Consider the following 22150-nt stretch of genomic DNA (forward strand, 5'->3'; position numbering starts at 1 on the left):
AGAAAAAGACCTATGTTACACAGAGCACTTGAGCATCAATTCACCTTGGCGCCCATACTTTGGATGGCTGCTAGCAATGCTTAAAGGACAACTCTGCTTTGACATTGTTCTGCACAGACAACTTTCACAGCAGACCCTGATCAATCATGCAGAGATAATGCTTTGAGGATTTTGCTCCTAGAAGGAGATAGAAGAACTTAGCCTGCCGTGCCCCACTCACAACAGACAGCTGCTCAGACAGAGGACCCTTTCCATACTGCTTGGCTTCACTCCTTGTCTTCACCCAGCAACTTTCCCGTTAACACTAACTACACTCGGTGCGGCTGCAACAACAACAGCTTAAGAAATGTGTGAATAACTCCGGGACTAGCATACAAAATGTGCCCTGATCCTATAGTGGCTAGTACTCTTTGTTATGGCTGCAAGCAACCTGGTGTGAATACGGTTTACGGCAGGCTGCTTTCTGCACTCCTCTTGCAACCTTCTTCAAGCTTTTAGAACAGCATTGTGAATATCTGGACTCAGAGAGAGCAAATTCATGACATTTTTATAGAGATTATCTCTCAAAGAAGTTCTCGCTACAGAAGACGTTCAGTGGAATAGGGCACTTCAACGAGGCCCGGTCTCCTTGCGGCCGCAAGAAAAACTTGCTATACGTATTTCAGCAGTAGGGCCAGTGGCGCAATGGATAACGCGTCTGACTACGGATCAGAAGATTGTAGGTTCGACTCCTACCTGGCTCGATTAACATGCCGTGATCGTATAGTGGTTAGTACTCTGCGTTGTGGCCGCAGCAACCCCAGTTCGAATCCGGGTCACGGCAGGCTCTTTACTTTCTTCCTCTGCAACTATTTCTTCAGGTTGCAACCAATCTAGTGACTTTCTAAAGCATCCAGGAACCTTCGGCTCTGCTTGCTTCACTTCTTCATTACAACATTTTGCCTTTCTCTGCTTTGTAGCATCTTCAAACATCTTCACAAACACCATCCTCACATGGCATCTTGGCCTCACCAGTTGCCAGTCCCTTGCTAAGCCTAGGCCAACTTTCACCACTTGCCTTCCCCAAGAAACCCGCACAAGAAAAAGACCTATGTTACACAGAGCACTTGAGCATCAATTCACCTTGGCGCCCATACTTTGGATGGCTGCTAGCAATGCTTAAAGGACAACTCTGCTTTGACATTGTTCTGCACAGACAACTTTAACAGCAGACCCTGATCAATCATGCAGAGATAATGCTTTGAGGATTTTGCTCCTAGAAGGAGATAGAAGAACTTAGCCTGCCGTGCCCCACTCACAACAGACAGCTGCTCAGACAGAGGACCCTTTCCATACTGCTTGGCTTCACTCCTTGTCTTCACCCAGCAACTTTCCCGTTAACACTAACTACACTCGGTGCGGCTGCAACAACAACAGCTTAAGAAATGTGTGAATAACTCCGGGACTAGCATACAAAATGTGCCCTGATCCTATAGTGGCTAGTACTCTTTGTTATGGCTGCAAGCAACCTGGTGTGAATACGGTTTACGGCAGGCTGCTTTCTGCACTCCTCTTGCAACCTTCTTCAAGCTTTTAGAACAGCATTGTGAATATCTGGACTCAGAGAGAGCAAATTCATGACATTTTTATAGAGATTATCTCTCAAAGAAGTTCTCGCTACAGAAGACGTTCAGTGGAATAGGGCACTTCAACGAGGCCCGGTCTCCTTGCGGCCGCAAGAAAAACTTGCTATACGTATATCAGCAGTAGGGCCAGTGGCGCAATGGATAACGCGTCTGACTACGGATCAGAAGATTGTAGGTTCGACTCCTACCTGGCTCGATTGCCGTGATCGTATAGTGGTTAGTACTCTGCGTTGTGGCTGCAGCAACCCCGGTTCGAATCTGGGTCACGGCAGGCTCTTTACTTTCTTCCTCTGCAACTATTTCTTCAGGTTGCAACCAATCTAGTGACTTTCTAAAGCATCCAGGAACCTTCGGCTCTGCTTGCTTCACTTCTTCATTACAACATTTTGCCTTTCTCTGCTTTGTAGCATCTTCAAACATCTTCACAAACACCATCCTCACATGGCATCTTGGCCTCACCAGTTGCCAGTCCCTTGCTAAGCCTAGGCCAACTTTCACCACTTGCCTTCCCCAAGAAACCCGCACAAGAAAAAGACCTATGTTACACAGAGCACTTGAGCATCAATTCACCTTGGCGCCCATACTTTGGATGGCTGCTAGCAATGCTTAAAGGACAACTCTGCTTTGACATTGTTCTGCACAGACAACTTTAACAGCAGACCCTGATCAATCATGCAGAGATAATGCTTTGAGGATTTTGCTCCTAGAAGGAGATAGAAGAACTTAGCCTGCCGTGCCCCACTCACAACAGACAGCTGCTCAGACAGAGGACCCTTTCCATACTGCTTGGCTTCACTCCTTGTCTTCACCCAGCAACTTTCCCGTTAACACTAACTACACTCGGTGCGGCTGCAACAACAACAGCTTAAGAAATGTGTGAATAACTCCGGGACTAGCATACAAAATGTGCCCTGATCCTATAGTGGCTAGTACTCTTTGTTATGGCTGCAAGCAACCTGGTGTGAATACGGTTTACGGCAGGCTGCTTTCTGCACTCCTCTTGCAACCTTCTTCAAGCTTTTAGAACAGCATTGTGAATATCTGGACTCAGAGAGAGCAAATTAATGACATTTTTATAGAGATTATCTCTCAAAGAAGTTCTCGCTACAGAAGACGTTCAGTGGAATAGGGCACTTCAACGAGGCCCGGTCTCCTTGCGGCCGCAAGAAAAACTTGCTATACGTATGTCAGCAGTAGGGCCAGTGGCGCAATGGATAACGCGTCTGACTACGGATCAGAAGATTGTAGGTTCGACTCCTACCTGGCTCGATTAACATGCCGTGATCGTATAGTGGTTAGTACTCTGCGTTGTGGCCGCAGCAACCCCGGTTCGAATCCGGGTCACGGCAGGCTCTTTACTTTCTTCCTCTGCAACTATTTCTTCAGGTTGCAACCAATCTAGTGACTTTCTAAAGCATCCAGGAACCTTCGGCTCTGCTTGCTTCACTTCTTCATTACAACATTTTGCCTTTCTCTGCTTTGTAGCATCTTCAAACATCTTCACAAACACCATCCTCACATGGCATCTTGGCCTCACCAGTTGCCAGTCCCTTGCTAAGCCTAGGCCAACTTTCACCACTTGCCTTCCCCAAGAAACCCGCACAAGAAAAAGACCTATGTTACACAGAGCACTTGAGCATCAATTCACCTTGGCGCCCATACTTTGGATGGCTGCTAGCAATGCTTAAAGGACAACTCTGCTTTGACATTGTTCTGCACAGACAACTTTAACAGCAGACCCTGATCAATCATGCAGAGATAATGCTTTGAGGATTTTGCTCCTAGAAGGAGATAGAAGAACTTAGCCTGCCGTGCCCCACTCACAACAGACAGCTGCTCAGACAGAGGACCCTTTCCATACTGCTTGGCTTCACTCCTTGTCTTCACCCAGCAACTTTCCCGTTAACACTAACTACACTCGGTGCGGCTGCAACAACAACAGCTTAAGAAATGTGTGAATAACTCCGGGACTAGCATACAAAATGTGCCCTGATCCTATAGTGGCTAGTACTCTTTGTTATGGCTGCAAGCAACCTGGTGTGAATACGGTTTACGGCAGGCTGCTTTCTGCACTCCTCTTGCAACCTTCTTCAAGCTTTTAGAACAGCATTGTGAATATCTGGACTCAGAGAGAGCAAATTCATGACATTTTTATAGAGATTATCTCTCAAAGAAGTTCTCGCTACAGAAGACGTTCAGTGGAATAGGGCACTTCAACGAGGTCCGGTCTCCTTGCGGCCGCAAGAAAAACTTGCTATACATATGTCAGCAGTAGGGCCGGTGGCGCAATGGATAACGCGTCTGACTATGGATCAGAAGATTGTAGGTTCGACTCCTACCTGGCTCGATTGCCGTGATCGTATAGTGGTTAGTACTCTGCGTTGTGGCCGCAGCAACCCCGGTTCGAATCTGGGTCACGGCAGGCTCTTTACTTTCTTCCTCTGCAACTATTTCTTCAGGTTGCAACCAATCTAGTGACTTTCTAAAGCATCCAGGAACCTTCGGCTCTGCTTGCTTCACTTCTTCATTACAACATTTTGCCTTTCTCTGCTTTGTAGCATCTTCAAACATCTTCACAAACACCATCCTCACATGGCATCTTGGCCTCACCAGTTGCCAGTCCCTTGCTAAGCCTAGGCCAACTTTCACCACTTGCCTTCCCCAAGAAACCCGCACAAGAAAAAGACCTATGTTACACAGAGCACTTGAGCATCAATTCACCTTGGCGCCCATACTTTGGATGGCTGCTAGCAATGCTTAAAGGACAACTCTGCTTTGACATTGTTCTGCACAGACAACTTTAACAGCAGACCCTGATCAATCATGCAGAGATAATGCTTTGAGGATTTTGCTCCTAGAAGGAGATAGAAGAACTTAGCCTGCCGTGCCCCACTCACAACAGACAGCTGCTCAGACAGAGGACCCTTTCCATACTGCTTGGCTTCACTCCTTGTCTTCACCCAGCAACTTTCCCGTTAACACTAACTACACTCGGTGCGGCTGCAACAACAACAGCTTAAGAAATGTGTGAATAACTCCGGGACTAGCATACAAAATGTGCCCTGATCCTATAGTGGCTAGTACTTTTTGTTATGGCTGCAAGCAACCTGGTGTGAATACGGTTTACGGCAGGCTGCTTTCTGCACTCCTCTTGCAACCTTCTTCAAGCTTTTAGAACAGCATTGTGAATATCTGGACTCAGAGAGAGCAAATTCATGACATTTTTATAGAGATTATCTCTCAAAGAAGTTCTCGCTACAGAAGACGTTCAGTGGAATAGGGCACTTCAACGAGGCCCGGTCTCCTTGCGGCCGCAAGAAAAACTTGCTATACGTTTGTCAGCAGAAGGGCCAGTGGCGCAATGGATAACGCGTCTGACTACGGATCAGAAGATTGTAGGTTCGACTCCTACCTGGCTCGATTAACATGCCGTGATCGTATAGTGGTTAGTACTCTGCGTTGTGGCCGCAGCAACCCTGGTTCGAATCTGGGTCACGGCAGGCTCTTTACTTTCTTCCTCTGCAACTATTTCTTCAGGTTGCAACCAATCTAGTGACTTTCTAAAGCATCCAGGAACCTTCGGCTCTGCTTGCTTCACTTCTTCATTACAACATTTTGCCTTTCTCTGCTTTGTAGCATCTTCAAACATCTTCACAAACACCATCCTCACATGGCATCTTGGCCTCACCAGTTGCCAGTCCCTTGCTAAGCCTAGGCCAACTTTCACCACTTGCCTTCCCCAAGAAACCCGCACAAGAAAAAGACCTATGTTACACAGAGCACTTGAGCATCAATTCACCTTGGCGCCCATACTTTGGATGGCTGCTAGCAATGCTTAAAGGACAACTCTGCTTTGACATTGTTCTGCACAGACAACTTTAACAGCAGACCCTGATCAATCATGCAGAGATAATGCTTTGAGGATTTTGCTCCTAGAAGGAGATAGAAGAACTTAGCCTGCCGTGCCCCACTCACAACAGACAGCTGCTCAGACAGAGGACCCTTTCCATACTGCTTGGCTTCACTCCTTGTCTTCACCCAGCAACTTTCCCGTTAACACTAACTACACTCGGTGCGGCTGCAACAACAACAGCTTAAGAAATGTGTGAATAACTCCGGGACTAGCATACAAAATGTGCCCTGATCCTATAGTGGCTAGTACTCTTTGTTATGGCTGCAAGCAACCTGGTGTGAATACGGTTTACGGCAGGCTGCTTTCTGCACTCCTCTTGCAACCTTCTTCAAGCTTTTAGAACAGCATTGTGAATATCTGGACTCAGAGAGAGCAAATTCATGACATTTTTATAGAGATTATCTCTCAAAGAAGTTCTCGCTACAGAAGACGTTCAGTGGAATAGGGCACTTCAACGAGGCCCGGTCTCCTTGCGTCCGCTAGAAAAACTTGCTATACGTATGTCAGCAGTAGGGCCAGTGGCGCAATGGATAACGTGTCTGACTACGGATCAGAAGATTGTAGGTTCAACTCCTACCTGGCTCGATTAACATGCCGTGATCGTATAGTGGTTAGTACTCTGTGTTGTGGCCGCAGCAACCCCGGTTCGAATCCGGGTCACGGCAGGCTCTTTACTTTCTTCCTCTGCAACTATTTCTTCAGGTTGCAACCAATCTAGTGACTTTCTAAAGCATCCAGGAACCTTCGGCTCTGCTTGCTTCACTTCTTCATCACAACATTTTGCCTTTCTCTGCTTTGTAGCATCTTCAAACATCTTCACAAACACCATCCTCACATGGCATCTTGGCCTCACCAGTTGCCAGTCCCTTGCTAAGCCTAGGCCAACTTTCACCACTTGCCTTCCCCAAGAAACCCGCACAAGAAAAAGACCTATGTTACACAGAGCACTTGAGCATCAATTCACCTTGGCGCCCATACTTTGGATGGCTGCTAGCAATGCTTAAAGGACAACTCTGCTTTGACATTGTTCTGCACAGACAACTTTCACAGCAGACCCTGATCAATCATGCAGAGATAATGCTTTGAGGATTTTGCTCCTAGAAGGAGATAGAAGAACTTAGCCTGCCGTGCCCCACTCACAACAGACAGCTGCTCAGACAGAGGACCCTTTCCATACTGCTTGGCTTCACTCCTTGTCTTCACCCAGCAACGTTCCCGTTAACACTAACTACACTCGGTGCGGCTGCAACAACAACAGCTTAAGAAATGTGTGAATAACTCCGGGACTAGCATACAAAATGTGCCCTGATCCTATAGTGGCTAGTACTCTTTGTTATGGCTGCAAGCAACCTGGTGTGAATACGGTTTACGGCAGGCTGCTTTCTGCACTCCTCTTGCAACCTTCTTCAAGCTTTTAGAACAGCATTGTGAATATCTGGACTCAGAGAGAGCAAATTCATGACATTTTTATAGAGATTATCTCTCAAAGAAGTTCTCGCTACAGAAGACGTTCAGTGGAATAGGGCACTTCAACGAGGCCCGGTCTCCTTGCGGCCGCAAGAAAAACTTGCTATACGTATGTCAGCAGTAGGGCCAGTGGCGCAATGGATAACGCGTCTGACTACGGATCAGAAGATTGTAGGTTCGACTCCTACCTGGCTCGATTAACATGCCGTGATCGTATAGTGGTTAGTACTCTGCGTTGTGGCCGCAGCAACCCCGGTTCGAATCCGGGTCACGGCAGGCTCTTTACTTTCTTCCTCTGCAGCTATTTCTTCAGGTTGCAACCAATCTAGTGACTTTCTAAAGCATCCAGGAACCTTCGGCTCTGCTTGCTTCACTTCTTCATTACAACATTTTGCCTTTCTCTGCTTTGTAGCATCTTCAAACATCTTCACAAACACCATCCTCACATGGCATCTTGGCCTCACCAGTTGCCAGTCCCTTGCTAAGCCTAGGCCAACTTTCACCACTTGCCTTCCCCAAGAAACCCGCACAAGAAAAAGACCTATGTTACACAGAGCACTTGAGCATCAATTCACCTTGGCGCCCATACTTTGGATGGCTGCTAGCAATGCTTAAAGGACAACTCTGCTTTGACATTGTTCTGCACAGACAACTTTAACAGCAGACCCTGATCAATCATGCAGAGATAATGCTTTGAGGATTTTGCTCCTAGAAGGAGATAGAAGAACTTAGCCTGCCGTGCCCCACTCACAACAGACAGCTGCTCAGACAGAGGACCCTTTCCATACTGCTTGGCTTCACTCCTTGTCTTCACCCAGCAACTTTCCCGTTAACACTAACTACACTCGGTGCGGCTGCAACAACAACAGCTTAAGAAATGTGTGAATAACTCCGGGACTAGCATACAAAATGTGCCCTGATCCTATAGTGGCTAGTACTCTTTGTTATGGCTGCAAGCAACCTGGTGTGAATACGGTTTACGGCAGGCTGCTTTCTGCACTCCTCTTGCAACCTTCTTCAAGCTTTTAGAACAGCGTTGTGAATATCTGGACTCAGAGAGAGCAAATTCATGACATTTTTATAGAGATTATCTCTCAAAGAAGTTCTCGCTACATAAGAAGTTCAGTGGAATAGGGCACTTCAACGAGGCCCGGTCTCCTTGCGGCCGCAAGAAAAACTTGCTATACGTATGTCAGCAGTAGGGCCAGTGGCGCAATAGATAACGCGCCTGACTCCGGATCAGCAGATTGTAGGTTCGACTCCTACCTGGCTCGATTGCCGTGATCGTATAGTGGTTAGTACTCTGCGTTGTGGCTGCAGCAACCCCGGTTCGAATCTGGGTCACGGCAGGCTCTTTACTTTCTTCCTCTGCAACTATTTCTTCAGGTTGCAACCAATCTAGTGACTTTCTAAAGCATCCAGGAACCTTCGGCTCTGCTTGCTTCACTTCTTCATTACAACATTTTGCCTTTCTCTGCTTTGTAGCATCTTCAAACATCTTCACAAACACCATCCTCACATGGCATCTTGGCCTCACCAGTTGCCAGTCCCTTGCTAAGCCTAGGCCAACTTTCACCACTTGCCTTCCCCAAGAAACCCGCACAAGAAAAAGACCTATGTTACACAGAGCACTTGAGCATCAATTCACCTTGGCGCCCATACTTTGGATGGCTGCTAGCAATGCTTAAAGGACAACTCTGCTTTGACATTGTTCTGCACAGACAACTTTAACAGCAGACCCTGATCAATCATGCAGAGATAATGCTTTGAGGATTTTGCTCCTAGAAGGAGATAGAAGAACTTAGCCTGCCGTGCCCCACTCACAACAGACAGCTGCTCAGACAGAGGACCCTTTCCATACTGCTTGGCTTCACTCCTTGTCTTCACCCAGCAACTTTCCCGTTAACACTAACTACACTCGGTGCGGCTGCAACAACAACAGCTTAAGAAATGTGTGAATAACTCCGGGACTAGCATACAAAATGTGCCCTGATCCTATAGTGGCTAGTACTCTTTGTTATGGCTGCAAGAAACCTGGTGTGAATACGGTTTACGGCAGGCTGCTTTCTGCACTCCTCTTGCAACCTTCTTCAAGCTTTTAGAACAGCATTGTGAATATCTGGACTCAGAGAGAGCAAATTCATGACATTTTTATAGAGATTATCTCTCAAAGAAGTTCTCGCTACAGAAGACGTTCAGTGGAATAGGGCACTTCAACGAGGCCCGGTCTCCTTGCGGCCACAAGAAAAACTTGCTATACGTATGTCAGCAGTAGGGCCAGTGGCGCAATGGATAACGCGTCTGACTACGGATCAGAAGATTGTAGGTTCGACTCCTACCTGGCTCGATTATCATGCCGTGATCGTATAGTGGTTAGTACTCTGCGTTGTGGCCGCAGCAACCCCGGTTCGAATCCGGGTCACGGCAGGCTCTTTACTTTCTTCCTCTGCAACTATTTCTTCAGGTTGCAACCAATCTAGTGACTTTCTAAAGCATCCAGGAACCTTCGGCTCTGCTTGCTTCACTTCTTCATTACAACATTTTGCCTTTCTCTGCTTTGTAGCATCTTCAAACATCTTCACAAACACCATCCTCACATGGCATCTTGGCCTCACCAGTTGCCAGTCCCTTGCTAAGCCTAGGCCAACTTTCACCACTTGCCTTCCCCAAGAAACCCGCACAAGAAAAAGACCTATGTTACACAGAGCACTTGAGCATCAATTCACCTTGGCGCCCATACTTTGGATGGCTGCTAGCAATGCTTAAAGGACAACTCTGCTTTGACATTGTTCTGCACAGACAACTTTAACAGCAGACCCTGATCAATCATGCAGAGATAATGCTTTGAGGATTTTGCTCTTAGAAGGAGATAGAAGAACTTAGCCTGCCGTGCCCCACTCACAACAGACAGCTGCTCAGACAGAGGACCCTTTCCATACTGCTTGGCTTCACTCCTTGTCTTCACCCAGCAACTTTCCCGTTAACACTAACTACACTCGGTGCGGCTGCAACAACAACAGCTTAAGAAATGTGTGAATAACTCCGGGACTAGCATACAAAATGTGCCCTGATCCTATAGTGGCTAGTACTCTTTGTTATGGCTGCAAGCAACCTGGTGTGAATACGGTTTACGGCAGGCTGCTTTCTGCACTCCTCTTGCAACCTTCTTCAAGCTTTTAGAACAGCATTGTGAATATCTGGACTCAGAGAGAGCAAATTCATGACATTTTTATAGAGATTATCTCTCAAAGAAGTTCTCGCTACAGAAGACGTTCAGTGGAATAGGGCACTTCAACGAGGCCCGGTCTCCTTGCGGCCGCAAGAAAAACTTGCTATACATATGTCAGCAGTAGGGCCAGTGGCGCAATGGATAACGCGTCTGACTATGGATCAGAAGATTGTAGGTTTGACTCCTACCTGGATCGATTGCCGTGATCGTATAGTGGTTAGTACTCTGCGTTGTGGCCGCAGCAACCCCGGTTCGATTCCGGGTCACGGCAGGCTCTTTACTTTCTTCCTCTGCAACTATTTCTTCAGGTTGCAACCAATCTAGTGACTTTCTAAAGCATCCAGGAACCTTCGGCTCTGCTTGCTTCACTTCTTCATTACAACATTTTGCCTTTCTCTGCTTTGTAGCATCTTCAAACATCTTCACAAACACCATCCTCACATGGCATCTTGGCCTCACCAGTTGCCAGTCCCTTGCTAAGCCTAGGCCAACTTTCACCACTTGCCTTCCCCAAGAAACCCGCACAAGAAAAAGACCTATGTTACACAGAGCACTTGAGCATCAATTCACCTTGGCGCCCATACTTTGGATGGCTGCTAGCAATGCTTAAAGGACAACTCTGCTTTGACATTGTTCTGCACAGACAACTTTCACAGCAGACCCTGATCAATCATGCAGAGATAATGCTTTGAGGATTTTGCTCCTAGAAGGAGATAGAAGAACTTAGCCTGCCGTGCCCCACTCACAACAGACAGCTGCTCAGACAGAGGACCCTTTCCATACTGCTTGGCTTCACTCCTTGTCTTCACCCAGCAACTTTCCCGTTAACACTAACTACACTCGGTGCGGCTGCAACAACAACAGCTTAAGAAATGTGTGAATAACTCCGGGACTAGCATACAAAATGTGCCCTGATCCTATAGTGGCTAGTACTCTTTGTTATGGCTGCAAGCAACCTGGTGTGAATACGGTTTACGGCAGGCTGCTTTCTGCACTCCTCTTGCAACCTTCTTCAAGCTTTTAGAACAGCATTGTGAATATCTGGACTCAGAGAGAGCAAATTCATGACATTTTTATAGAGATTATCTCTCAAAGAAGTTCTCGCTACAGAAGACGTTCAGTGGAATAGGGCACTTCAACGAGGCCCGGTCTCCTTGCGGCCGCAAGAAAAACTTGCTATACGTATGTCAGCAGTAGGGCCAGTGGCGCAATGGATAACGCGTCTGACTACGGATCAGAAGATTGTAGGTTCGACTCCTACCTGGCTCGATTAACATGCCGTGATCGTATAGTGGTTAGTACTCTGCGTTGTGGCCGCAGCAACCCCGGTTCGAATCCGGGTCACGGCAGGCTCTTTACTTTCTTCCTCTGCAGCTATTTCTTCAGGTTGCAACCAATCTAGTGACTTTCTAAAGCATCCAGGAACCTTCGGCTCTGCTTGCTTCACTTCTTCATTACAACATTTTGCCTTTCTCTGCTTTGTAGCATCTTCAAACATCTTCACAAACACCATCCTCACATGGCATCTTGGCCTCACCAGTTGCCAGTCCCTTGCTAAGCCTAGGCCAACTTTCACCACTTGCCTTCCCCAAGAAACCCGCACAAGAAAAAGACCTATGTTACACAGAGCACTTGAGCATCAATTCACCTTGGCGCCCATACTTTGGATGGCTGCTAGCAATGCTTAAAGGACAACTCTGCTTTGACATTGTTCTGCACAGACAACTTTAACAGCAGACCCTGATCAATCATGCAGAGATAATGCTTTGAGGATTTTGCTCCTAGAAGGAGATAGAAGAACTTAGCCTGCCGTGCCCCACTCACAACAGACAGCTGCTCAGACAGAGGACCCTTTCCATACTGCTTGGCTTCACTCCTTGTCTTCACCCAGCAACTTTCCCGTTAACACTAACTACACTCGGTGCGGCTGCAACAACAACAGCTTAAGAAATGTGTGAATAACTCCGGGACTAGCATACAAAATGTGCCCTGATCCTATAGTGGCTAGTACTCTTTGTTATGGCTGCAAGCAACCTGGTGTGAATACGGTTTACGGCAGGCTGCTTTCTGCACTCCTCTTGCAACCTTCTTCAAGCTTTTAGAACAGCGTTGTGAATATCTGGACTCAGAGAGAGCAAATTCATGACATTTTTATAGAGATTATCTCTCAAAGAAGTTCTCGCTACAGAAGACGTTCAGTGGAATAGGGCACTTCAACGAGGCCCGGTCTCCTTGCGGCCGCAAGAAAAACTTGCTATACGTATGTCAGCAGTAGGGCCAGTGGCGCAATAGATAACGCGCCTGACTCCGGATCAGAAGATTGTAGGTTCGACTCCTACCTGGCTCGATTGCCGTGATCGTATAGTGGTTAGTACTCTGCGTTGTGGCTGCAGCAACCCCGGTTCGAATCTGGGTCACGGCAGGCTCTTTACTTTCTTCCTCTGCAACTATTTCTTCAGGTTGCAACCAATCTAGTGACTTTCTAAAGCATCCAGGAACCTTCGGCTCTGCTTGCTTCACTTCTTCATTACAACATTTTGCCTTTCTCTGCTTTGTAGCATCTTCAAACATCTTCACAAACACCATCCTCACATGGCATCTTGGCCTCACCAGTTGCCAGTCCCTTGCTAAGCCTAGGCCAACTTTCACCACTTGCCTTCCCCAAGAAACCCGCACAAGAAAAAGACCTATGTTACACAGAGCACTTGAGCATCAATTCACCTTGGCGCCCATACTTTGGATGGCTGCTAGCAATGCTTAAAGGACAACTCTGCTTTGACATTGTTCTGCACAGACAACTTTAACAGCAGACCCTGATCAATCATGCAGAGATAATGCTTTGAGGATTTTGCTCCTAGAAGGAGATAGAAGAACTTAGCCTGCCGTGCCCCACTCACAACAGACAGCTGCTCAGACAGAGGACCCTTTCCATACTGCTTGGCTTCACTCCTTGTCTTCACCCAGCAACTTTCCCGTTAACACTAACTACACTCGGTGCGGCTGCAACAACAACAGCTTAAGAAATGTGTGAATAACTCCGGGACTAGCATACAAAATGTGCCCTGATCCTATAGTGGCTAGTACTCTTTGTTATGGCTGCAAGAAACCTGGTGTGAATACGGTTTACGGCAGGCTGCTTTCTGCACTCCTCTTGCAACCTTCTTCAAGCTTTTAGAACAGCATTGTGAATATCTGGACTCAGAGAGAGCAAATTCATGACATTTTTATAGAGATTATCTCTCAAAGAAGTTCTCGCTACAGAAGACGTTCAGTGGAATAGGGCACTTCAACGAGGCCCGGTCTCCTTGCGGCCGCAAGAAAAACTTGCTATACGTATGTCAGCAGAAGGGCCAGTGGCGCAATGGATAACGTGTCTGACTACGGATCAGAAGATTGTAGGTTCGACTCCTACCTGGCTCGATTAACATGCCGTGATCGTATAGTGGTTAGTACTCTGCGTTGTGGCCGCAGCAACCCCGGTTCGAATCCGGGTCACGGCAGGCTCTTTACTTTCTTCCTCTGCAACTATTTCTTCAGGTTGCAACCAATCTAGTGACTTTCTAAAGCATCCAGGAACCTTCGGCTCTGCTTGCTTCACTTCTTCATTACAACATTTTGCCTTTCTCTGCTTTGTAGCATCTTCAAACATCTTCACAAACACCATCCTCACATGGCATCTTGGCCTCACCAGTTGCCAGTCCCTTGCTAAGCCTAGGCCAACTTTCACCACTTGCCTTCCCCAAGAAACCCGCACAAGAAAAAGACCTATGTTACACAGAGCACTTGAGCATCAATTCACCTTGGCGCCCATACTTTGGATGGCTGCTAGCAATGCTTAAAGGACAACTCTGCTTTGACATTGTTCTGCACAGACAACTTTCACAGCAGACCCTGATCAATCATGCAGAGATAATGCTTTGAGGATTTTGCTCCTAGAAGGAGATAGAAGAACTTAGCCTGCCGTGCCCCACTCACAACAGACAGCTGCTCAGACAGAGGACCCTTTCCATACTGCTTGGCTTCACTCCTTGTCTTCACCCAGCAACTTTCCCGTTAACACTAACTACACTCGGTGCGGCTGCAACAACAACAGCTTAAGAAATGTGTGAATAACTCCGGGACTAGCATACAAAATGTGCCCTGATCCTATAGTGGCTAGTACTCTTTGTTATGGCTGCAAGCAACCTGGTGTGAATACGGTTTACGGCAGGCTGCTTTCTGCACTCCTCTTGCAACCTTCTTCAAGCTTTTAGAACAGCATTGTGAATATCTGGACTCAGAGAGAGCAAATTCATGACATTTTTATAGAGATTATCTCTCAAAGAAGTTCTCGCTACAGAAGACGTTCAGTGGAATAGGGCACTTCAACGAGGCCCGGTCTCCTTGCGGCCGCAAGAAAAACTTGCTATACGAATGTCAGCAGTAGGGCCAGTGGCGCAATGGATAACGCGTCTGACTACGGATCAGAAGATTGTAGGTTCGACTCCTACCTGGCTTGTTTAATGTGCTGTGATCGTATAGTGGTTAGTACTCTGCGTTGTGGCTGCAGCAACCCCGGTTTAAATCCGGGTCACGGCAGGCTCTTTACTTTCTTCCTCTGCAACTATTTCTTCAGGTTGCAACCAATCTAGTGACTTTCGAATGCATCCAGGAACCTTAGGCTCTGCTTGCTTCACTTCTTCATTACAACATTTTGCCTTTCTCTGCTTTGTAGCATCTTCAAACATCTTCACAAACACCATCCTCACATGGCATCTTGGCCTCACCAGTTGCCAGTCCCTTGCTAAGCCTAGGCCAACTTTCACCACTTGCCTTCCCCAAGAAACCTGCACAAGAAAAAGACCTACTGTTACACAGAGCACTTGAGCATCAATTCACCTTGGCGCCCATACTTTGGATGGCTTCTAGCAATGCTTAAAGGACAACTCTGCTTTGACATTGTTCTGCACAGACAACTTTAACAGCAGACCCTGATCAATCATGCAGAGATAATGCTTTGAGGATTTTGCTCCTAGAAGGAGATAGAAGAACTTAGCCTGCCGTGCCCCACTCACAACAGACAGCTGCTCAGACAGAGGACCCTTTCCATACTGCTTGGCTTCACTCCTTGTCTTCACCCAGCAACTTTCCCGTTAACACTAACTACACTCGGTGCGGCTGCAACAACAACAGCTTAAGAAATGTGTGAATAACTCCGGGACTAGCATACAAAATGTGCCCTGATCCTATAGTGGCTAGTACTCTTTGTTATGGCTGCAAGCAACCTGGTGTGAATACGGTTTACGGCAGGCTGCTTTCTGCACTCCTCTTGCAACCTTCTTCAAGCTTTTAGAACAGCATTGTGAATATCTGGACTCAGAGAGAGCAAATTCATGACATTTTTATAGAGATTATCTCTCAAAGAAGTTCTCGCTACAGAAGACGTTCAGTGGAATAGGGCACTTCAACGAGGCCCGGTCTCCTTGCGGCCGCAAGAAAAACTTGCTATACATATGTCAGCAGTAGGGCCAGTGGCGCAATGGATAACGCGTCTGACTACGGATCAGAAGAATGTAGGTTCGACTCCTACCTGGCTCGATTGCCGTGATCGTATAGTGGTTAGTACTCTGCGTTGTGGCTGCAGCAACCCCGGTTCGAATCTGGGTCACGGCAGGCTCTTTACTTTCTTCCTCTGCAACTATTTCTTCAGGTTGCAACCAATCTAGTGACTTTCTAAAGCATCCAGGAACCTTCGGCTCTGCTTGCTTCACTTCTTCATTACAACATTTTGCCTTTCTCTGCTTTGTAGCATCTTCAAACATCTTCACAAACACCATCCTCACATGGCATCTTGGCCTCACCAGTTGCCAGTCCCTTGCTAAGCCTAGGCCAACTTTCACCACTTGCCTTCCCCAAGAAACCCGCACAAGAAAAAGACCTATGTTACACAGAGCACTTGAGCATCAATTCACCTTGGCGCCCATACTTTGGATGGCTGCTAGCAATGCTTAAAGGACAACTCTGCTTTGACATTGTTCTGCACAGACAACTTTAACAGCAGACCCTGATCAATCATGCAGAGATAATGCTTTGAGGATTTTGCTCTTAGAAGGAGATAGAAGAACTTAGCCTGCCGTGCCCCACTCACAACAGACAGCTGCTCAGACAGAGGACCCTTTCCATACTGCTTGGCTTCACTCCTTGTCTTCACCCAGCAACTTTCCCGTTAACACTAACTACACTCGGTGCGGCTGCAACAACAACAGCTTAAGAAATGTGTGAATAACTCCGGGACTAGCATACAAAATGTGCCCTGATCCTATAGTGGCTAGTACTCTTTGTTATGGCTGCAAGCAACCTGGTGTGAATACGGTTTACGGCAGGCTGCTTTCTGCACTCCTCTTGCAACCTTCTTCAAGCTTTTAGAACAGCATTGTGAATATCTGGACTCAGAGAGAGCAAATTCATGACATTTTTATAGAGATTATCTCTCAAAGAAGTTCTCGCTACAGAAGACGTTCAGTGGAATAGGGCACTTCAACGAGGCCCGGTCTCCTTGCGGCCGCAAGAAAAACTTGCTATACATATGTCAGCAGTAGGGCCAGTGGCGCAATGGATAACGCGTCTGACTATGGATCAGAAGATTGTAGGTTTGACTCCTACCTGGCTCGATTGCCGTGATCGTATAGTGGTTAGTACTCTGCGTTGTGGCCGCAGCAACCCCGGTTCGATTCCGGGTCACGGCAGGCTCTTTACTTTCTTCCTCTGCAACTATTTCTTCAGGTTGCAACCAATCTAGTGACTTTCTAAAGCATCCAGGAACCTTCGGCTCTGCTTGCTTCACTTCTTCATTACAACATTTTGCCTTTCTCTGCTTTGTAGCATCTTCAAACATCTTCACAAACACCATCCTCACATGGCATCTTGGCCTCACCAGTTGCCAGTCCCTTGCTAAGCCTAGGCCAACTTTCACCACTTGCCTTCCCCAAGAAACCCGCACAAGAAAAAGACCTATGTTACACAGAGCACTTGAGCATCAATTCACCTTGGCGCCCATACTTTGGATGGCTGCTAGCAATGCTTAAAGGACAACTCTGCTTTGACATTGTTCTGCACAGACAACTTTCACAGCAGACCCTGATCAATCATGCAGAGATAATGCTTTGAGGATTTTGCTCCTAGAAGGAGATAGAAGAACTTAGCCTGCCGTGCCCCACTCACAACAGACAGCTGCTCAGACAGAGGACCCTTTCCATACTGCTTGGCTTCACTCCTTGTCTTCACCCAGCAACTTTCCCGTTAACACTAACTACACTCGGTGCGGCTGCAACAACAACAGCTTAAGAAATGTGTGAATAACTCCGGGACTAGCATACAAAATGTGCCCTGATCCTATAGTGGCTAGTACTCTTTGTTATGGCTGCAAGCAACCTGGTGTGAATACGGTTTACGGCAGGCTGCTTTCTGCACTCCTCTTGCAACCTTCTTCAAGCTTTTAGAACAGCATTGTGAATATCTGGACTCAGAGAGAGCAAATTCATGACATTTTTATAGAGATTATCTCTCAAAGAAGTTCTCGCTACAGAAGACGTTCAGTGGAATAGGGCACTTCAACGAGGCCCGGTCTCCTTGCGGCCGCAAGAAAAACTTGCTATACAAATGTCAGCAGTAGGGCCAGTGGCGCAATGGATAACGCGTCTGACTACGGATCAGAAGATTGTAGGTTCGACTCCTACCTGGCTTGTTTAATGTGCTGTGATCGTATAGTGGTTAGTACTCTGCGTTGTGGCTGCAGCAACCCCGGTTTAAATCCGGGTCACGGCAGGCTCTTTACTTTCTTCCTCTGCAACTATTTCTTCAGGTTGCAACCAATCTAGTGACTTTCGAATGCATCCAGGAACCTTAGGCTCTGCTTGCTTCACTTCTTCATTACAACATTTTGCCTTTCTCTGCTTTGTAGCATCTTCAAACATCTTCACAAACACCATCCTCACATGGCATCTTGGCCTCACCAGTTGCCAGTCCCTTGCTAAGCCTAGGCCAACTTTCACCACTTGCCTTCCCCAAGAAACCTGCACAAGAAAAAGACCTACTGTTACACAGAGCACTTGAGCATCAATTCACCTTGGCGCCCATACTTTGGATGGCTTCTAGCAATGCTTAAAGGACAACTCTGCTTTGACATTGTTCTGCACAGACAACTTTAACAGCAGACCCTGATCAATCATGCAGAGATAATGCTTTGAGGATTTTGCTCCTAGAAGGAGATAGAAGAACTTAGCCTGCCGTGCCCCACTCACAACAGACAGCTGCTCAGACAGAGGACCCTTTCCATACTGCTTGGCTTCACTCCTTGTCTTCACCCAGCAACTTTCCCGTTAACACTAACTACACTCGGTGCGGCTGCAACAACAACAGCTTAAGAAATGTGTGAATAACTCCGGGACTAGCATACAAAATGTGCCCTGATCCTATAGTGGCTAGTACTCTTTGTTATGGCTGCAAGCAACCTGGTGTGAATACGGTTTACGGCAGGCTGCTTTCTGCACTCCTCTTGCAACCTTCTTCAAGCTTTTAGAACAGCATTGTGAATATCTGGACTCAGAGAGAGCAAATTCATGACATTTTTATAGAGATTATCTCTCAAAGAAGTTCTCGCTACAGAAGACGTTCAGTGGAATAGGGCACTTCAACGAGGCCCGGTCTCCTTGCGGCCGCAAGAAAAACTTGCTATACGTATGTCAGCAGTAGGGCCAGTGGCGCAATGGATAACGCGTCTGACTACGGATCAGAAGAATGTAGGTTCGACTCCTACCTGGCTCGATTGCCGTGATCGTATAGTGGTTAGTACTCTGCGTTGTGGCTGCAGCAACCCCGGTTCGAATCTGGGTCACGGCAGGCTCTTTACTTTCTTCCTCTGCAACTATTTCTTCAGGTTGCAACCAATCTAGTGACTTTCTAAAGCATCCAGGAACCTTCGGCTCTGCTTGCTTCACTTCTTCATTACAACATTTTGCCTTTCTCTGCTTTGTAGCATCTTCAAACATCTTCACAAACACCATCCTCACATGGCATCTTGGCCTCACCAGTTGCCAGTCCCTTGCTAAGCCTAGGCCAACTTTCACCACTTGCCTTCCCCAAGAAACCCGCACAAGAAAAAGACCTATGTTACACAGAGCACTTGAGCATCAATTCACCTTGGCGCCCATACTTTGGATGGCTGCTAGCAATGCTTAAAGGACAACTCTGCTTTGACATTGTTCTGCACAGACAACTTTAACAGCAGACCCTGATCAATCATGCAGAGATAATGCTTTGAGGATTTTGCTCCTAGAAGGAGATAGAAGAACTTAGCCTGCCGTGCCCCACTCACAACAGACAGCTGCTCAGACAGAGGACCCTTTCCATACTGCTTGGCTTCACTCCTTGTCTTCACCCAGCAACTTTCCCGTTAACACTAACTACACTCGGTGCGGCTGCAACAACAACAGCTTAAGAAATGTGTGAATAACTCCGGGACTAGCATACAAAATGTGCCCTGATCCTATAGTGGCTAGTACTCTTTGTTATGGCTGCAAGCAACCTGGTGTGAATACGGTTTACGGCAGGCTGCTTTCTGCACTCCTCTTGCAACCTTCTTCAAGCTTTTAGAACAGCATTGTGAATATCTGGACTCAGAGAGAGCAAATTCATGACATTTTTATAGAGATTATCTCTCAAAGAAGTTCTCGCTACAGAAGACGTTCAGTGGAATAGGGCACTTCAACGAGGCCCGGTCTCCTTGCGGCCGCAAGAAAAACTTGCTATACATATGTCAGCAGTAGGGCCAGTGGCGCAATGGATAACGCGTCTGACTATGGATCAGAAGATTGTAGGTTCGACTCCTACCTGGCTCGATTGCCGTGATCGTATAGTGGTTAGTACTCTGCGTTGTGGCCGCAGCAACCCCGGTTCGAATCCGGGTCACGGCAGGCTCTTTACTTTCTTCCTCTGCAACTATTTCTTCAGGTTGCAACCAATCTAGTGACTTTCTAAAGCATCCAGGAACCTTCGGCTCTGCTTGCTTCACTTCTTCATTACAACATTTTGCCTTTCTCTGCTTTGTAGCATCTTCAAACATCTTCACAAACACCATCCTCACATGGCATCTTGGCCTCACCAGTTGCCAGTCCCTTGCTAAGCCTAGGCCAACTTTCACCACTTGCCTTCCCCAAGAAACCCGCACAAGAAAAAGACCTATGTTACACAGAGCACTTGAGCATCAATTCACCTTGGCGCCCATACTTTGGATGGCTGCTAGCAATGCTTAAAGGACAACTCTGCTTTGACATTGTTCTGCACAGACAACTTTAACAGCAGACCCTGATCAATCATGCAGAGATAATGCTTTGAGGATTTTGCTCCTAGAAGGAGATAGAAGAACTTAGCCTGCCGTGCCCCACTCACAACAGACAGCTGCTCAGACAGAGGACCCTTTCCATACTGCTTGGCTTCACTCCTTGTCTTCACCCAGCAACTTTCCCGTTAACACTAACTACACTCGGTGCGGCTGCAACAACAACAGCTTAAGAAATGTGTGAATAACTCCGGGACTAGCATACAAAATGTGCCCTGATCCTATAGTGGCTAGTACTCTTTGTTATGGCTGCAAGCAACCTGGTGTGAATACGGTTTACGGCAGGCTGCTTTCTGCACTCCTCTTGCAACCTTCTTCAAGCTTTTAGAACAGCATTGTGAATATCTGGACTCAGAGAGAGCAAATTCATGACATTTTTATAGAGATTATCTCCCAAAGAAGTTCTCGCTACAGAAGACGTTCAGTGGAATAGGGCACTTCAACGAGGCCCGGTCTCCTTGCGGCCGCAAGAAAAACTTGCTATACGAATGTCAGCAGTAGGGCCAGTGGCGCAATGGATAACGCGTCTGACTACGGATCAGAAGATTGTAGGTTCGACTCCTACCTGGCTTGTTTAATGTGCCGTGATCGTATAGTGGTTAGTACTCTGCGTTGTGGCTGCAGCAACCCCGGTTTAAATCCGGGTCACGGCAGGCTCTTTACTTTCTTCCTCTGCAACTATTTCTTCAGGTTGCAACCAATCTAGTGACTTTCGAATGCATCCAGGAACCTTAGGCTCTGCTTGCTTCACTTCTTCATTACAACATTTTGCCTTTCTCTGCTTTGTAGCATCTTCAAACATCTTCACAAACACCATCCTCACATGGCATCTTGGCCTCACCAGTTGCCAGTCCCTTGCTAAGCCTAGGCCAACTTTCACCACTTGCCTTCCCCAAGAAACCTGCACAAGAAAAAGACCTACTGTTACACAGAGCACTTGAGCATCAATTCACCTTGGCGCCCATACTTTGGATGGCTTCTAGCAATGCTTAAAGGACAACTCTGCTTTGACATTGTTCTGCACAGACAACTTTAACAGCAGACCCTGATCAATCATGCAGAGATAATGCTTTGAGGATTTTGCTCCTAGAAGGAGATAGAAGAACTTAGCCTGCCGTGCCCCACTCACAACAGACAGCTGCTCAGACAGAGGACCCTTTCCATACTGCTTGGCTTCACTCCTTGTCTTCACCCAGCAACTTTCCCGTTAACACTAACTACACTCGGTGCGGCTGCAACAACAACAGCTTAAGAAATGTGTGAATAACTCCGGGACTAGCATACAAAATGTGCCCTGATCCTATAGTGGCTAGTACTCTTTGTTATGGCTGCAAGCAACCTGGTGTGAATACGGTTTACGGCAGGCTGCTTTCTGCACTCCTCTTGCAACCTTCTTCAAGCTTTTAGAACAGCATTGTGAATATCTGGACTCAGAGAGAGCAAATTCATGACATTTTTATAGAGATTATCTCTCAAAGAAGTTCTCGCTACAGAAGACGTTCAGTGGAATAGGGCACTTCAACGAGGCCCGGTCTCCTTGC

General features: G+C 47.0%; 27 non-coding genes across 27 annotated transcripts; all 27 read left to right on the forward strand.

Annotated features, from left to right (window-relative positions):
- Positions 1–670: 670 nt before the first annotated feature.
- Positions 671–743, forward strand: TRNAR-ACG (transfer RNA arginine (anticodon ACG)). The gene has a single exon. It is a non-coding gene; the product is annotated as a tRNA-Arg (tRNA).
- A 1005-nt stretch (positions 744–1748) lies between these two features.
- TRNAR-ACG (transfer RNA arginine (anticodon ACG)) lies at positions 1749–1821 on the forward strand. The gene has a single exon. It is a non-coding gene; the product is annotated as a tRNA-Arg (tRNA).
- Positions 1822–2821: 1000 nt separating this feature from the next.
- On the forward strand, positions 2822–2894 carry TRNAR-ACG (transfer RNA arginine (anticodon ACG)). Its single transcript has one exon. It is a non-coding gene; the product is annotated as a tRNA-Arg (tRNA).
- An 8-nt stretch (positions 2895–2902) lies between these two features.
- On the forward strand, positions 2903–2974 carry TRNAH-GUG (transfer RNA histidin (anticodon GUG)). Its single transcript has one exon. It is a non-coding gene; the product is annotated as a tRNA-His (tRNA).
- A 925-nt stretch (positions 2975–3899) lies between these two features.
- TRNAH-AUG (transfer RNA histidin (anticodon AUG)) lies at positions 3900–3972 on the forward strand. Its single transcript has one exon. It is a non-coding gene; the product is annotated as a tRNA-His (tRNA).
- Positions 3973–4972: 1000 nt separating this feature from the next.
- On the forward strand, positions 4973–5045 carry TRNAR-ACG (transfer RNA arginine (anticodon ACG)). Its single transcript has one exon. It is a non-coding gene; the product is annotated as a tRNA-Arg (tRNA).
- Positions 5046–6050: 1005 nt separating this feature from the next.
- Positions 6051–6123, forward strand: TRNAR-ACG (transfer RNA arginine (anticodon ACG)). The gene has a single exon. It is a non-coding gene; the product is annotated as a tRNA-Arg (tRNA).
- An 8-nt stretch (positions 6124–6131) lies between these two features.
- On the forward strand, positions 6132–6203 carry TRNAH-GUG (transfer RNA histidin (anticodon GUG)). The gene has a single exon. It is a non-coding gene; the product is annotated as a tRNA-His (tRNA).
- A 925-nt stretch (positions 6204–7128) lies between these two features.
- TRNAR-ACG (transfer RNA arginine (anticodon ACG)) lies at positions 7129–7201 on the forward strand. The gene has a single exon. It is a non-coding gene; the product is annotated as a tRNA-Arg (tRNA).
- Positions 7202–7209: 8 nt separating this feature from the next.
- On the forward strand, positions 7210–7281 carry TRNAH-GUG (transfer RNA histidin (anticodon GUG)). Its single transcript has one exon. It is a non-coding gene; the product is annotated as a tRNA-His (tRNA).
- Positions 7282–9279: 1998 nt separating this feature from the next.
- Positions 9280–9352, forward strand: TRNAR-ACG (transfer RNA arginine (anticodon ACG)). The gene has a single exon. It is a non-coding gene; the product is annotated as a tRNA-Arg (tRNA).
- Positions 9353–9360: 8 nt separating this feature from the next.
- On the forward strand, positions 9361–9432 carry TRNAH-GUG (transfer RNA histidin (anticodon GUG)). Its single transcript has one exon. It is a non-coding gene; the product is annotated as a tRNA-His (tRNA).
- Positions 9433–10357: 925 nt separating this feature from the next.
- On the forward strand, positions 10358–10430 carry TRNAH-AUG (transfer RNA histidin (anticodon AUG)). Its single transcript has one exon. It is a non-coding gene; the product is annotated as a tRNA-His (tRNA).
- Positions 10431–10433: 3 nt separating this feature from the next.
- On the forward strand, positions 10434–10505 carry TRNAH-GUG (transfer RNA histidin (anticodon GUG)). The gene has a single exon. It is a non-coding gene; the product is annotated as a tRNA-His (tRNA).
- A 925-nt stretch (positions 10506–11430) lies between these two features.
- On the forward strand, positions 11431–11503 carry TRNAR-ACG (transfer RNA arginine (anticodon ACG)). The gene has a single exon. It is a non-coding gene; the product is annotated as a tRNA-Arg (tRNA).
- An 8-nt stretch (positions 11504–11511) lies between these two features.
- Positions 11512–11583, forward strand: TRNAH-GUG (transfer RNA histidin (anticodon GUG)). The gene has a single exon. It is a non-coding gene; the product is annotated as a tRNA-His (tRNA).
- Positions 11584–13581: 1998 nt separating this feature from the next.
- TRNAR-ACG (transfer RNA arginine (anticodon ACG)) lies at positions 13582–13654 on the forward strand. The gene has a single exon. It is a non-coding gene; the product is annotated as a tRNA-Arg (tRNA).
- An 8-nt stretch (positions 13655–13662) lies between these two features.
- On the forward strand, positions 13663–13734 carry TRNAH-GUG (transfer RNA histidin (anticodon GUG)). Its single transcript has one exon. It is a non-coding gene; the product is annotated as a tRNA-His (tRNA).
- Positions 13735–14659: 925 nt separating this feature from the next.
- Positions 14660–14732, forward strand: TRNAR-ACG (transfer RNA arginine (anticodon ACG)). Its single transcript has one exon. It is a non-coding gene; the product is annotated as a tRNA-Arg (tRNA).
- Positions 14733–15738: 1006 nt separating this feature from the next.
- Positions 15739–15811, forward strand: TRNAR-ACG (transfer RNA arginine (anticodon ACG)). Its single transcript has one exon. It is a non-coding gene; the product is annotated as a tRNA-Arg (tRNA).
- A 1000-nt stretch (positions 15812–16811) lies between these two features.
- TRNAH-AUG (transfer RNA histidin (anticodon AUG)) lies at positions 16812–16884 on the forward strand. Its single transcript has one exon. It is a non-coding gene; the product is annotated as a tRNA-His (tRNA).
- Positions 16885–16887: 3 nt separating this feature from the next.
- Positions 16888–16959, forward strand: TRNAH-GUG (transfer RNA histidin (anticodon GUG)). The gene has a single exon. It is a non-coding gene; the product is annotated as a tRNA-His (tRNA).
- Positions 16960–17884: 925 nt separating this feature from the next.
- Positions 17885–17957, forward strand: TRNAR-ACG (transfer RNA arginine (anticodon ACG)). Its single transcript has one exon. It is a non-coding gene; the product is annotated as a tRNA-Arg (tRNA).
- A 1006-nt stretch (positions 17958–18963) lies between these two features.
- On the forward strand, positions 18964–19036 carry TRNAR-ACG (transfer RNA arginine (anticodon ACG)). The gene has a single exon. It is a non-coding gene; the product is annotated as a tRNA-Arg (tRNA).
- Positions 19037–20036: 1000 nt separating this feature from the next.
- On the forward strand, positions 20037–20109 carry TRNAH-AUG (transfer RNA histidin (anticodon AUG)). Its single transcript has one exon. It is a non-coding gene; the product is annotated as a tRNA-His (tRNA).
- A 3-nt stretch (positions 20110–20112) lies between these two features.
- Positions 20113–20184, forward strand: TRNAH-GUG (transfer RNA histidin (anticodon GUG)). The gene has a single exon. It is a non-coding gene; the product is annotated as a tRNA-His (tRNA).
- Positions 20185–21109: 925 nt separating this feature from the next.
- On the forward strand, positions 21110–21182 carry TRNAR-ACG (transfer RNA arginine (anticodon ACG)). The gene has a single exon. It is a non-coding gene; the product is annotated as a tRNA-Arg (tRNA).
- The last annotated feature ends 968 nt before the right edge of the window (positions 21183–22150 follow it).

This window comes from Hyperolius riggenbachi, chromosome 3, assembly GCF_040937935.1.
Source record: "Hyperolius riggenbachi isolate aHypRig1 chromosome 3, aHypRig1.pri, whole genome shotgun sequence".
Lineage (NCBI taxonomy): Eukaryota > Metazoa > Chordata > Amphibia > Anura > Hyperoliidae > Hyperolius > Hyperolius riggenbachi.